This window comes from Pseudorca crassidens, chromosome 10 (assembly GCF_039906515.1).
Source record: "Pseudorca crassidens isolate mPseCra1 chromosome 10, mPseCra1.hap1, whole genome shotgun sequence".
In the NCBI taxonomy this organism is placed as follows: domain Eukaryota; kingdom Metazoa; phylum Chordata; class Mammalia; order Artiodactyla; family Delphinidae; genus Pseudorca; species Pseudorca crassidens.
The window spans coordinates 50,522,789-50,536,106 of NC_090305.1; the positions used below are offsets into that span (position 1 = coordinate 50,522,789).

The 13,318-nt window shown below is 37.9% G+C and overlaps 1 long non-coding RNA gene across 2 annotated transcripts in view; it reads right to left on the reverse strand.

The window, feature by feature from the left end:
• The window catches only part of LOC137233068 (uncharacterized), a 138,858-nt gene that overhangs the window by 111,133 nt on the left and 14,407 nt on the right, over positions 1-13,318 (reverse strand). The gene's annotated exons all lie outside the window — the stretch shown is intronic.

The following is a 13,318-nucleotide window of genomic DNA, read 5'->3' on the forward strand; positions in this document are numbered from 1 at the left end:
CTCATTATGTTAACAGCTTATCTTTCAGTAGAAACTCTGCAAGCCAGAAGGGACTGGCAGGACATATTTAAAGTGATGAAGGAGAAAAACCTACAACCAAGACTACTCTACTCAGCAAGAATCTCATTCAGATTTGAAGGAGAAATTAAAACCTTTACAGACAAGCAAAAGCTGAGAGAGTTCACCACCACCAAACCAGCTTTACAACAAATGCCAAAGTAACTTCTCTAGGCAAGAAACAAAAGAGAAAGAAAAGACTTACAATAACAAACCCAAAACAATAAAGTAAATGGGAATGGGAACATATTATCAATAATTCCCTTAAATGTAAATGGATTAAATTCTCTCACCAAAAGACACAGACTAGCTGAATGGATACAAAAACAAGACCCGTATATATCTGTCTACAAGAGACCCACTTCAGACCTAGGGACACATACAGACTGAAAGTGAGGGGATGGAAAAAGATATTCCAGGCAAATGGAAATCAAAGGAAAGCTGGAGTAGCAATTCTCATATCAGAAAAGATAGACTTTAAAATAAAGACTATTACAAGAGACAAAGAACAATACTACATAATGATCAATCCAAGAAGATATAACAATTGTAAATATTTATGCACCCAACATAGGAGCACCTCAATACATAAGGCAAATACTAACAGCCATAAAAGGGGAAATGGACAGTAACACAATCATAGTAGGTGATTTTAACACATGATTTTCACCAATGGACAGATCATCCACAATGAAAATAAATAAGGAAACATAAGCTTTAAATAATACATTAAACAAGATGGACTTAATTGATATTTATAGGACATTCCATCCAAAAAACACAATACATATTTCTCAAAGGTGCTCATGGAACATTTTCCAGGAGAGATCATATAGTGGGTCACAAATTTAGCCTTGGTAAATTTAAGAAAACTGAAATTGTATCAAGTATCTTTTCTGACTACAATGCTATGAGACTAAATATCAATTACAGGAAAAGATCTGTAAAAACTACAAACACATGGAGGTTAAACAATACACTACTTAATAACGAAGTGATCACTGAACAAATCAAAGAGGAAATCAAAAAATACTTAGAAACAAATGACAATGGAGACACGACGACCCAAAACCTATGGGATGCAGAAAAATCAGTTCTAAGAGGGAAGTTTATAGCAATACAATCCTAACTTAAGAAACACAAAACATCTCAAATAGACAACTTAACCTTGCAACTACAGCAATTAGAGAAAAAAGAACAAAAAAACCCCCAAAGTTAGCAGAAGGAAAGAACTCATAAAGATCAGATCAGAAATAAATGAAAAAGAAATGAAGGAAACGATCGCAGAGATCAATAAAACGAAAAGCTGGTTCTTTGAGAAGGTAAACACAATTGATAAACCATTAGCCAGACTCATTAAGAAAAAAAGGGAGAAGACTCAGTTCAATAGAATTAGAAATGAAAAAGGAGCAGTAACAACTGACACTGCAGAAATACAAAAGATCATGAGAGATACTACAAGCAACTCTATGTCAATAAAATGGAGAACCTGGAAGAAATATGACAAATTCTTAGAAATGTACAACCTGCCGATACAGAACCAGGAAGAAATAGAAAATATGAACAGACCAATCACAAGCACTGAAATGGAAACTGTGATTAAAAATCTTCCAACAAACAAAAGCCCAGGACCAGATGGCTTCACAGGCGAATTCTATCAAACATTTAGAGAAGAGCTAACACCTATCCTTCTCAAACTCTTCCAAAATATAGCAGAGGGCGGAACACTCCCAAACTCTTTCTATGAGGACACCATCACCCTGATACCAAAACCAGACAAGGATGTCACAAAGAAAGAAAACTACAGGCCAATATCACTGATGAATACAGATGCAAAAATCCTCAACAAAATACTAGCAAACAGAATCCAACAGCACATTAAAAGGATCATACACCATGATCAAGTGGGGTTTATTCCAGGAATGCAAGGATTCTTTAATATATGCAAATCTATCAACGTGATACACCATATTAACAAATTGAAGGAGAAAAACCATATGATCATCTCAATAAATGCAGAGGAAGCTTTTGACAAAATTCAACACCCATTTATGATAACAACCCTGCAGAAAGTAGGCATAGAGGGAACTTTCCTCAACATAATAATGGCCATATATGACAAACCCACAGCCAACATCGTCCTCAATGGTGAAAAACTGAAACCATTTCCACTAAGATCAGGAAAAGACAGGTTGCCCACTCTCACCACTCTTATTCAACATAGTTTTGGAAGTTTTAGCCACAGCAATCAGAGAAGAAAAGGAAATAAAAGGAATCCAAATTGGAAAAGAAGAAGTAAAGCTGTCACTGTTTGCAGATGACATGATACTATACATAGAGAATCCTAAAGATGGTACCAGAAAACTGCTAGAGCTAATCAATGAATTTGGTAAAGTAGCAGGATACAAAATTAATGCACAGAAATCTATGGAATTCTTATATACTAATGATGAAAAATCTGAACGTGAAACTAAAAAAACACTCCCATTTACCAATGCAACAAAAAGAATAAAATACCTAGGAACAAACCTACCAAAGGAAATTAAAAACCTGTATGCAGAAAATTATAAGACACTGATGAAAGTAGTTAAAGATGATACAAACAGATGGAGATATACACCAAGTTCTTGGATTGGAAGAATCAATATTGTGAAAATGACTCTACTACCCAAATCAATCTACAGATTCAATGCAATGCCTAAGAAATTAACACTGGCATTTTTCACAGAACTAGCACAAAAAATTTCACAATTTGTATGGAAACATAAAAGACCCCAAATAGCCAAAACAATCTTGAGAACAAAAAATGGAGCTGGAGGAATCAGGCTCCCTGACTTCAGACTATACTACAAAGCTACAGTAATCAAGACAGTATGGTACTGCCCTAAAAACAGAAATATAGATCAATGGAACAGGATAGAAAGCCCAGAGGTAAACCCATGCACATATGGTCACCTTATCTTTGATAAAGGAGACAAGAATATACAGTGGAGAAAAGACAGCCTCTTCAATAAGTGTTGCTGGGAAAACTGGACAGGTACATATAAAAGTACGGAATTAGAACACTCCCTAACAAAATACAAAAAAATAAACTCAAAATGGAGTAAAGACCTAAATATAAGGCCAGACACTATAAAACTCTTAGAGGAAAACATAGGCAGAACACTCTATGACATAAATCACAGCAATATCCTTTTTGACCCACCTCCTAGAGAAATGGAAATAAAAATAAACAAATAGGACCTAATGAAACTTAAAAGCTTTTGCACAGCAAAGAAAACTATAAACAAGACCAAAAGACAACCCTCAGAATGGGAGAAAATATTTGCAAATGAAGCAACTGACAAAGGATTAATCTCCAATATTTACAAGCAGCTCATGCAGCTCAATAACAAAAAATCAAACACCCAATCCAAAAATGGGCAGAAGACTTAAATAGACAACTCTGCAAAGAAGATATACAGATTGCCAACAAACACATGAAAGAATGCTCAACCTCATTAATCATTAGAGAAATGTAAATCAAAACTACAATGAGATATCATCTCACACTGGTCAGAATGGCCATCATCTAAAAATCTAGAAACAATAAATGCTGGAGAGGGTGTGGAGAAAAGGGAACCATCTTGCACTGTTGGTGGGAATGTAAATTGATAAAGCCACTATAGAGAACAGTATGGAGGTTCCTTAAAAAACTCAAAATAGAACTACCATATGACCCAGCAATCCCACTACAGGGCATATACCCTAGAAAACCATAATTCAAAAAGAGTCATGTACCAAAATCTTCATTGCAGCTCTATTTACAATAGCCAGGACATGGAAGCAACCTAAATATCCATCAACAGATGAATGGATAAAGAAGATTTGGCACATATATACAATGGAATATTACTCAGCCATAAAAAGAAATGAAATTGAATTATTTACAGTGAGGTGGATAGACCTAGAGTCTGTCATACAGAGTGAAGTAAGTCAGAAAGAGAAAAACTAATACCGTATGCTAACACATATATATGGATTCTAAGAGAAAAAAAATGTCATGAAGAACCTGGGGTAAGACGGGGATAAAGGCACAGACCTACTAGAGCATGAACTTGAGGATATGGGGAGGGGGAAGGGTAAGCTGTGACAAAGCGAGAAAGTGCCACGGACATATATACACTACCAAATGTAAAACAGATAGCTAGTGGGAAGCAGCCGCATAGCATAGGGAGATCAGCTAGGTGGTTTGTGACCACCTAGAGGGATAGGATAGGGAGGGTGGCAGGGAGGGAGATGCAAGAGGGAAGAGATATGGGAACATATGTATATGTATAACTGATTCTCTTTGTTATAAAGCAGAAACTAACACACCGTTGTAAAGCAATTATACTCCAATAAAGATGTTTAACAAAAAAAAAGATTGCTTTGGCTATTCAGGGTTTATTGTGTTCCATACAAATTGTGAAATTTTTTGTTCTAGTTCTGCGAAAAATGCCATTGGTAGTTTGATAGGGATTGCATTGAATCTGTAGATTGCTTTGGATAGTACAGTCATTTTCACAATGTTGATTCTTTCAATCCAAAAACATGGTATCTGTTTGTATCATCTTTAATTTCTTTCATCAGCATCTTATAATTTTCTGCATACAGGTCTTTTACCTCCTTAGGTAGGTTTATTCCTAGGTATTTTATTCATTTTGTTGCAGTGGTAAATGGGAGTGTTTCCTTAATTTCTCTTTCAGATTTTTCGTTGTTAGTGTATAGGAATGCAAGAGACTTCTGTGCATTAATTTTGTATCCTGCTACTTTACCAAATTCATTGATTAGCTCTAGTAGTTTTCTAGTAGCATCTTTAGGGTTTTCTATGTATAGTATCACGTCATTTGCAAAGAGTGACAGCTTTACTTCTTCTTTTCCAATTTGGATTCCTTTTATTTCTTTTTCTTCTCTGATTGCTGTGGCTAAAACTTCCAAAACTATGTTGAATAATAGTGGTGAGAGTGGGCAATCTTGTCTTACTCCTCATCTGAGAGGAAATGCTTTCAGTTTTTCACCATTGGGAACGTTGTTGGCTGTGGGTTTGTCATATATGGCCTTTATTATGTTAAGATAGGTTCCCTCTATGGCTACATTCTGGAGAGTTTTTATCATAAATGGGTGTTGAATTTTGTCAAAAACCTTTTCTGCATCTATTGATATTATCATATAGTTTTATCATTTAGTTTGTTAATATGGTGTATCGTATTGACTGACCTGCATATATTGAAGAATCCTTGCATTCTTGGGATAAAACCCACTTGATCACGGTGTATGATCCATTTAATATGCTGCTGGATTCTGTTTACTAGTATTTTGTTGAGGATTTTTGCATCTATGTTCATCAGTGACATTGGCCTGTAATTTTCTTTTTTTGTGACATCTTTGTCTAGTTTTGGTATCAGGGTGATGGTGGCCTCATAGAATGAGTTTGGGAGTGCTCCTCCCTCTGCTGTACTTTGGAAGAGTGTGAGAAGGATAGGTGTTAGCTCTTCTCTAAATGTTTGATAGAATTCGCCTGTGAAGCCATCTGGTCCTGGGCTTTTGTTTGTTGGAAGATTTTTAATCACACTTTCAGTGCTTGTGATTGGTCTGTTTATATTTTCTATTTCTTCCCGGTTCAGTCTTGGAAGGTTGTGCTTTCCTAAGAATTTGTCCATTTCTTTCAGGTTGTCTATCTTATTGACATATAGTTGCTTGTAGTAATATTTTATTGGCATTTTATTGGCATATAGTTGCTTGTAGTAATCTCTCATGATCCTTTGTATTTCTGCAGTGTCAGTTGTAAATTCTCCTTTTTCATTTCTAATTCTATTGATTTGAGTCTTCTCCCTTTTTTTCTTGATGAGTCTGGCTAATGGTTTATCAATTTTGTTTATTCTCTCAAAGAACCAGCTTTTTGTTTTATTCATCTTTGCTACTGTTTCATTTCTTTTTCATTTATTTCTGATCTGATCTTTATGACTTCTTTCATTCTGCTAACATTGGGGGGGTTTTGTTCTTCTTTCTCTAACTGCTTTAGGTTAGGTTGTTTATTTGAGATTTTCCTTGTTTCTTGATGTAGGATTGTATTGCTATAAACTTCCCTCTTACAACTACTTTTGCTGCATCCCACAGGTTTTGGGTCATTGTGTTTTCATTGTCATTTGTTTCTAGGTATTTTTTGATTTCCTCTTTGAGTTCTTCAGTTATCTCTTGATTATTTAGTAGCATATTGTTTAGCTTCCATGTGTTTGTATTTTTTACATTTTTTTCCTGTAATTGATATCTAGTCTCATAGCATTGTAGTCAGAACAGATACTTGATGAGATTTCAATTTTCTTAAATTTATCAAGGCTTGATTTGTGATCCAAGATATGATCTGTCCTGGAGAATGTTCCCTGAGCACTTGAGAATAAAGTGTATTCTGTTTTTTTGGATGGAATGTCCTGTAAATATCAATTAAGTCCATCTTGTTTAATGTATCATTTAAATTTTAAATTTATTTATTTATTTTATTTTTGGCTGCACTGGGTCTTTGTTGCTGCATGTGGGCTCTTCTCTAGTTGAGGTGAACAGGGGCTACTCTTCGTTGCAGTGCACGGGCTTCTCATTTTGGTGGCTTCCTTTGTTGCAGATCATGGGCTCTATGCATGTGGGCTCAGTAGTTGTGGCTCGTGGCCTCCAGAGCGCAGGCTTGGTAGTTGAGTGCACGGGCTTAGTCGCTCTGTGGCATGTGCGATCTTCCCAGACTAGAGCTTGAACCCTGCATTGGCAGGCAGACTCTTAACCACTGCACCACCAGGGATGCCCTAATGTATCATTTAAAGCTTGTGTTTCCTTATTTATTTTCATTTGGATGATCTGTCCATTGGTGAAAGTGGGGTGTTAAAGTCCCCTACTATGGTTGTGTTATTGTCAATTTCCCTTTTTATGGCTGTTAGCATTTGCCTTATGTATTGAGGTGCTCCTATGTTGGGTGCATAAATATTTACAATTGTTATATCTTCTTGGATTGATCATTATGTAGTGTCCTTCTTTGTCTGTTGTAATAGTCTTTATTTTAAAGTCTATCTTTTCTGATATGAGAATTGCTACTCCAGCTTTCTTTTGATTTCCATTTGCATGGAATATCTTTTTCCATCCCCTCACTTTCAGTTTGTATGTGTCCCTAGGTCTGAAGTGGGTCTCTTGTAGACAGCATATATATGGGTCTTATTTTTGTATCGATTCAGCCAGTCTATGTCTTTTGGTTGGACCATTTAATCCATTTACATTTAAGGTAATTTTCGATATGTATGTTCCTATTACCATTTTCTTAATTGTTTTGGGTTTGTCATTGTAGGTCTTTTCCTTCTCTTGTGTTTCCTGCCTAGAGAAGTTCCTTTAGCATTTGTTGTAAAGCTGATTTGGTGGTGCTGAATTCTCTTAACTTTTGCTTGTCTGTAAAGGTTTTAATTTCTCTGTCAAATCTGAATGAGATCCTTGCTGGGTAGAGTAATATTGGTTGTAGGTGTTTCCCTTTCATCACTTTAAATATGTCCTGCCACTCCCTTTTGGCTTGCAGAGTTTCTGCTGAAAGATCAGCTGTTAACCTTATGGGGATTCCCTTGTATGTTATTTTTTGCTTTTCCCTTGCTGCTTTCAATATTTTTTCTTTGTATTTAATTTTTGATAGTTTGATTAATATGTGTCTTGGCATGTTTCTCCTTGGATTTATCCTGTATGGGACTCTTTGTGCTTCCTGGACTTGATTGACTATTTCCCTTCCCCTGTTAGGGAAGTTTTCAATTATAATCTCTTCAAATATTTTTTCATATCCTTTCTTTTTCTCTTCTTCTTCTGGCCCTATAATTCGAATGTTGGTACATTTAATGTTGTCCTAGAGGTCTATGAGACTGTCCTCAATTCTTTGCTTTTTTTTTTTCTTTATTCTGCCCTGCAGTAGCTATTTCCACTATTTTATCTTCCAGGTCACCTATCCATTCTTCTGCCTCAGTTATTCTGCTATTGATTTCCTCTAGAGTATTTTTAATTTCATTTATTGTGTTTTTCATCATTGTTTGTTTGCTCTTTATTTCTTCTAGGTCCTTGTTAAATGTTTCTTGTATTTTCTCCATTCTATTTCCAAGATGTTGGATCATCTTTACTATCATTACTCTGAATTCTTTTTCAGGTAGACTGTCTATTTCCTCTTCATTTGTTTGGTCTGGTAGGTTTTTACCTTGCTTCCTCATGTGCTGTGTATTTCTCTGTCTTCTCATGTTGTTTAACTTACTTTGTTTGGGGTCTCCTTTTCACATGCTGCAGGTTTGTAGTTCCCATTGTTTTTGGTGTCTGCCCCCAGTGAGTGAGGTTGGTTCAGTGGGTTGTGTAGGCTTCCTGGTGGTGGGGACTCATGTCTATGTTCCGGTGGATGAGGCTGGATCTTGTCTTTCTGGTGGGCAAGGCCACATCCAGCAGTGTGTTTTCGTGTGTCTGTGAACTTATTGTGATTTTAGGCAGCCTCTCACCTAATGGGTGGGGTTGTGTTCCTGTCTTGCTAGTTGTTTGGTATGGCGCATCCAGCACTGGAGCTTGATGGCCATTGGGTGGAGCGGGGTCTTAGCGTTGAGACAGAGATCTATGGGAGATCTCTCGCCAATTGATATTACGTGGGACCAGGAGGTCTCTGGTGGTCCAGTGTCCTGATCTCAGCTCTTCCACCTCAGAGGCTCAGGCCTGACACCAGGCCAGAGCACCAAGACCCTGTCAGCCACATGGCCAGGTACATGGGGATTTTCTTGTCTTTTGGGAAGTCTGTGGTCTTCTGCCAGCGTTCAGTATGTGTTCTGTAGGAGTTGTTCCACACGTATATGTATTTTTGATGTATTTGTGGGGTGGAAGGTGATCTCTACGTCTTACTCCTCTGCCATCTTGAAGGTCCCCCTGCAGCAGGAGACTCCACTGAAGATGCCAAGCTCTACAAGAGCTAGAGGTGCAGAGGCATATTTTTCAGAGTGTTTGCGGCTTGCTTTTTTTATCCTTTTCCTTTGTGCTTTGTCTAGTTTTACTTGTTCACAGGGTGCTTCATGCAGTGGCATCGCACCCGGCACTTCAGATCAGAGTGCCTAGTGAGAAATTATAAGGTGAGAGCTTGAGATTCAGTGTAGAACCAGACAGATCTGTCCCTCATTTCATGGAGCACACTTTGTCTAAATCAGTCTGCTGGAATTTTCCTCAAACTTCATTTCCTTTGGAGGAAAATGTCCAGGTAATTCATGCAAAAAGTAGCTCTTCTTTTGTGCTTGGTTTGGTTTCACTTGCCTTTAGGGAGCCTGTGCAGAGGCCTTGCACCTTACACGTTGGATTAGGGTTCCCAGCACAGAGCCACTGCGCCTGATGCCTCGGCTTGGTGGGTCTGCATGGATACTGCAATTCAAGATGGCAGCCATGGGTTGTGTGCCTATTTCCTTTCTTTGAATGTAACCATGATGACTGGAGCTACAGTAGCTATCTTGTGACCATGAGGCACAAGCACCAAGACCAAACTAAAAAGAAATTCTGAGACTGAGATGCAGAAGGATGGAAAAGAATTTGGAGCTTTAAAGACATTTTTTAAACTGTTGCCCTAAAACTGGAATCTCTAGATTCCTTGCTATGTGAAATAACTAAATGTCATAGTGCTTAAGCCACTGTTAGTTGAGGAATCTTTTACTTGCAGCTAAAAGCTTTCTAATTGATATAGAGGTCTTGTATTCCACCACAGAGAATAAAACCTCCCAATTTCATTCCTTCCACTTTAACATTTTAATCATGTGACATCTTTGTGTTTGCAGTATATCAAAAATGTGTCTGTTCCTTGTAGAAGTCCTTAATAGGGAAACATATCAAAGGTTAGCTTTTCTTGCCTGGTCAGATTTTTGGAGTAATATCTCTCCTTTGGCCTCTGTGAGACCTCTACAAAAATTTCCCCAGTCAATATTTCGGTGTTTTCTCCTCTAGCTTTAAATCAAGCAGGAGTTCTCTTGTCCACTAGAATGCAGTTTTCCCATGAGAAAGTGAACACTTGTTTGGTGTTTGTCCATGGATGAACCAATCAGATCATTCCCTGATGTTTGGGAAAAGACAATAAAGAGGCTGAGGACATAGGCTGATTAGGTGGACAGGCTGAGGTCCATGATGAAAAAAGAAAGATGAGGCTGAGGCTGCCACCAGCAACCTCTGCCAGCCCCATTAGTGCTCCTGGAAAGATCTTGAGTCCCTACTACTCACATATGCCAGCCATAGAATTGTCTGCAAAGGTGGCCAATTCTGCCACTTACACTGACAGACTGCATATAAAAATACCCACCTACATGCTTTTCACAAGCGATATTTCTAGGGAATAAAGACACAGAAAAATTGAAAACAAAAGAATGTAAAGAGATAGACCACACAAATACTAAGCATAAGAAAGTGGAAGTCACTGTAGGAGACAGGATGTTAAATTATAAATTCAGCTGGGGTGCTCAGATATGGTAAGTCTGAGCACTCCAGCTGAATACTCTGTAAGTGTCCAGGAGGTGCCTGCACTTGCTCCAACGACTGGAGCAAAGGGCAGTGTGTGCTCTGGGACGACCCTTCCCCGGCCTTGGCCCTGGAGGAGGTTGACGCTCCATCAGCCAGTTGAGAAGGAAGCAGAGAAGCAGCCATTCTTTCCTCCCTAAAGATAGCTGGCCTGTCTGCTACTGTCCTAGCTGTCGGTTGAGAGGGTGAGGGAACAAGGAAAACTCTTGTTTTTGATGAAAATTGAGAGGAAGTTTAAAGTATTGATTAATACTATAAAATAAAATACAACACAATAACACAAAAATCCACCAGGTCACTATAAATAGACCCCCAAACATTCAATGGTGTCAAATATAAAGTTGCATCACCGGAATGTTAATAATATGGTGAGAGTAAGTCTGCACAGCTAAACTGTTGACAGTTCCGTGGGCTTGTGTCACTCCTGAATTTGTGCTACTGCGTGGTATTCGTTGGGTGTCACGGTTGGGATTCTTTAGAACAGCAGATGCTAAGGTGGAATGTGGGGTACAAGGTATTTATTAGAGTCATGATAAACACATACCAAAAGGAGGGGGAGGAAACAGGATTGGGCAGAGAGAGAGATGGCAAACTGGGAAGCAGGCCTGACAGAGCCTCACCAACCTCCTGGGTCTCTGGCTGTCAGCACTGTCCAGTGTTGGGCTGGGATGCTGAGGCCTGCACAGCCTTGCCTGGAGCAGTCCCTGGGTGCGGTTGGCCCCAGAGGGTGTGACCTCAGTCAGGGCAGCTCTCTGCAGCTGAAGCCTGCCCTAGGCAAATCTGTCAGTGTAAACTCTTCTTGACTGTGTTGTCTGGCCACACTTCTAGCACACTGAAAGCTATATGATAAACAAATGTTGAAGATTCCATCAACAATATATCCAAGAACCAGAATTCTAGAGAATCAATCTGTACATTTAAAACAGCAAATTTTAATTAATTAATTAGTTCATTCAAAGTTTCTGATAAGGAAAACTTCTGTTTAGAGGAGCAAACTAAAACATCTTTATTTTTACAGCAATAAAACAACATCATGAAATTTTGTTTGGATTCTTGCACTTTTGTTGCAACTTTACCCCACTCCACATCTATATGAAATAAAAGTTACCAAATAAGAGTTATAAAAAGAGAAATGCTTATCTGACTCTTTTCTTGTTTCTGAAACAGTATTATTGACAGAATCAGCAACTTAATTAAAAAGTCTGTCAATGCTGGTGTTAATAAACCTGGCATATTTTCAGTTTAGATTGACACTATTCAAACCAATTCTTCTGGGTAATAAGATATGTCACAGAATCTGGGAACATTGGCTATCTAAATTAAGCATGTATTACTTGAAAATATTGGAAGCTATTACAGATGTTCTGTAATCAAATTATATTTTTTCATAAAAAATATCTTCCTTAGGAAGCCAAGATGAATCATGGGTTGTGTGCTATTTACCCTCTGGCTACAGAAAAATACATAATTATCCATGATATTAAAGTTTCAAATAAATAAACAAATTTCCTTTTTTAAGGATGGGTATGTGTACTGTTTGGATTTCAAATTTGAATGATTTGTTACTTTCACTCCATTAGCAAGTACTTATTGATTTCCTGTTATGTGCCAGGCACTTCCCTAGGAGCTGAGAAGTATGGAACAAGACAAAGATGCTCTTTTGTTTAGTTTACATCCTAGTGATTTTATTACCAGAATTTAATGTCTTATTAAACAGTAGTGACACAATGGCTTCTTGAAAACTATGATGACCTAAAATTAAAATTTTAATAAAGGTTCAAGTATGTCTAAAGTGCTACATCAGAGGAAACCATAGTGTCTCCTTGTCCCTCCAAAATGAAACCATAATGTCTTCAGCCCTCACCAGTCCCTTTTTTTCAGAAGTCCAAATTAGCATCTAAGTTTTCTAGCGTGGTGTAAGCAGATGATGGCTTATACTCTCAAAACCGGCACAACTTTCAGGCCCCTGGGTTCTGGAAGTTTCTTCTGTTCCACTCATTTCACTACACAGAACTTAGTCCTTTCTTATCTTCCATAACAATCATGCACATCATTTCCTAAAACTCTCCTTGTTTCTCACAGGTCTCAAAGCACACGAGGCTATTTTATATTAAACATGACGAGCTGACTTCTTCCTCAAAGACATTTACACCTGCTGTTCCCTCTGCCTGGAACACTGTCCTTCCAGACTTCATCCTCACTTCATTCAGGAATGAATGTCACCTCCTCCATGCCCCACCTAAAATAACACACTACCTCAATACCCCTGCTTTAATGTTTTTCATAATATTTGAGAGTTTGAGAGTTTGTTGACATGTTGTGCATTTATTAATCTGTTTATTGTCTGTCTACCCAAGTAGAATGTAAGCTCCAAGAGATCATGGACTCAGACATGTTCACTACTGTAACTTCAAAGCCCGGAATATACTGAGAACATAAAAGTTTCTCAATTAAAATTTGTTGAATGAATGGATGAATACATGAACACGTGAAAAACACGAATGAACATGAGTTTAACAGACTTCACTGAAGAGTTTTGGGTGAAGATAAAAGAGGGGCTCAAACTATAGCAATATAAATAATCTTAAGAGGAATCACAAGCATTCACCTCCTCAAGAATGTCCTGTAGCCACTCACATCCCTTTCCCTCTGAGATGAAAACAACGAACTCCTGCTCTTATTTCAGGTAGAGGAACGCCCTTCCTCAGGCATT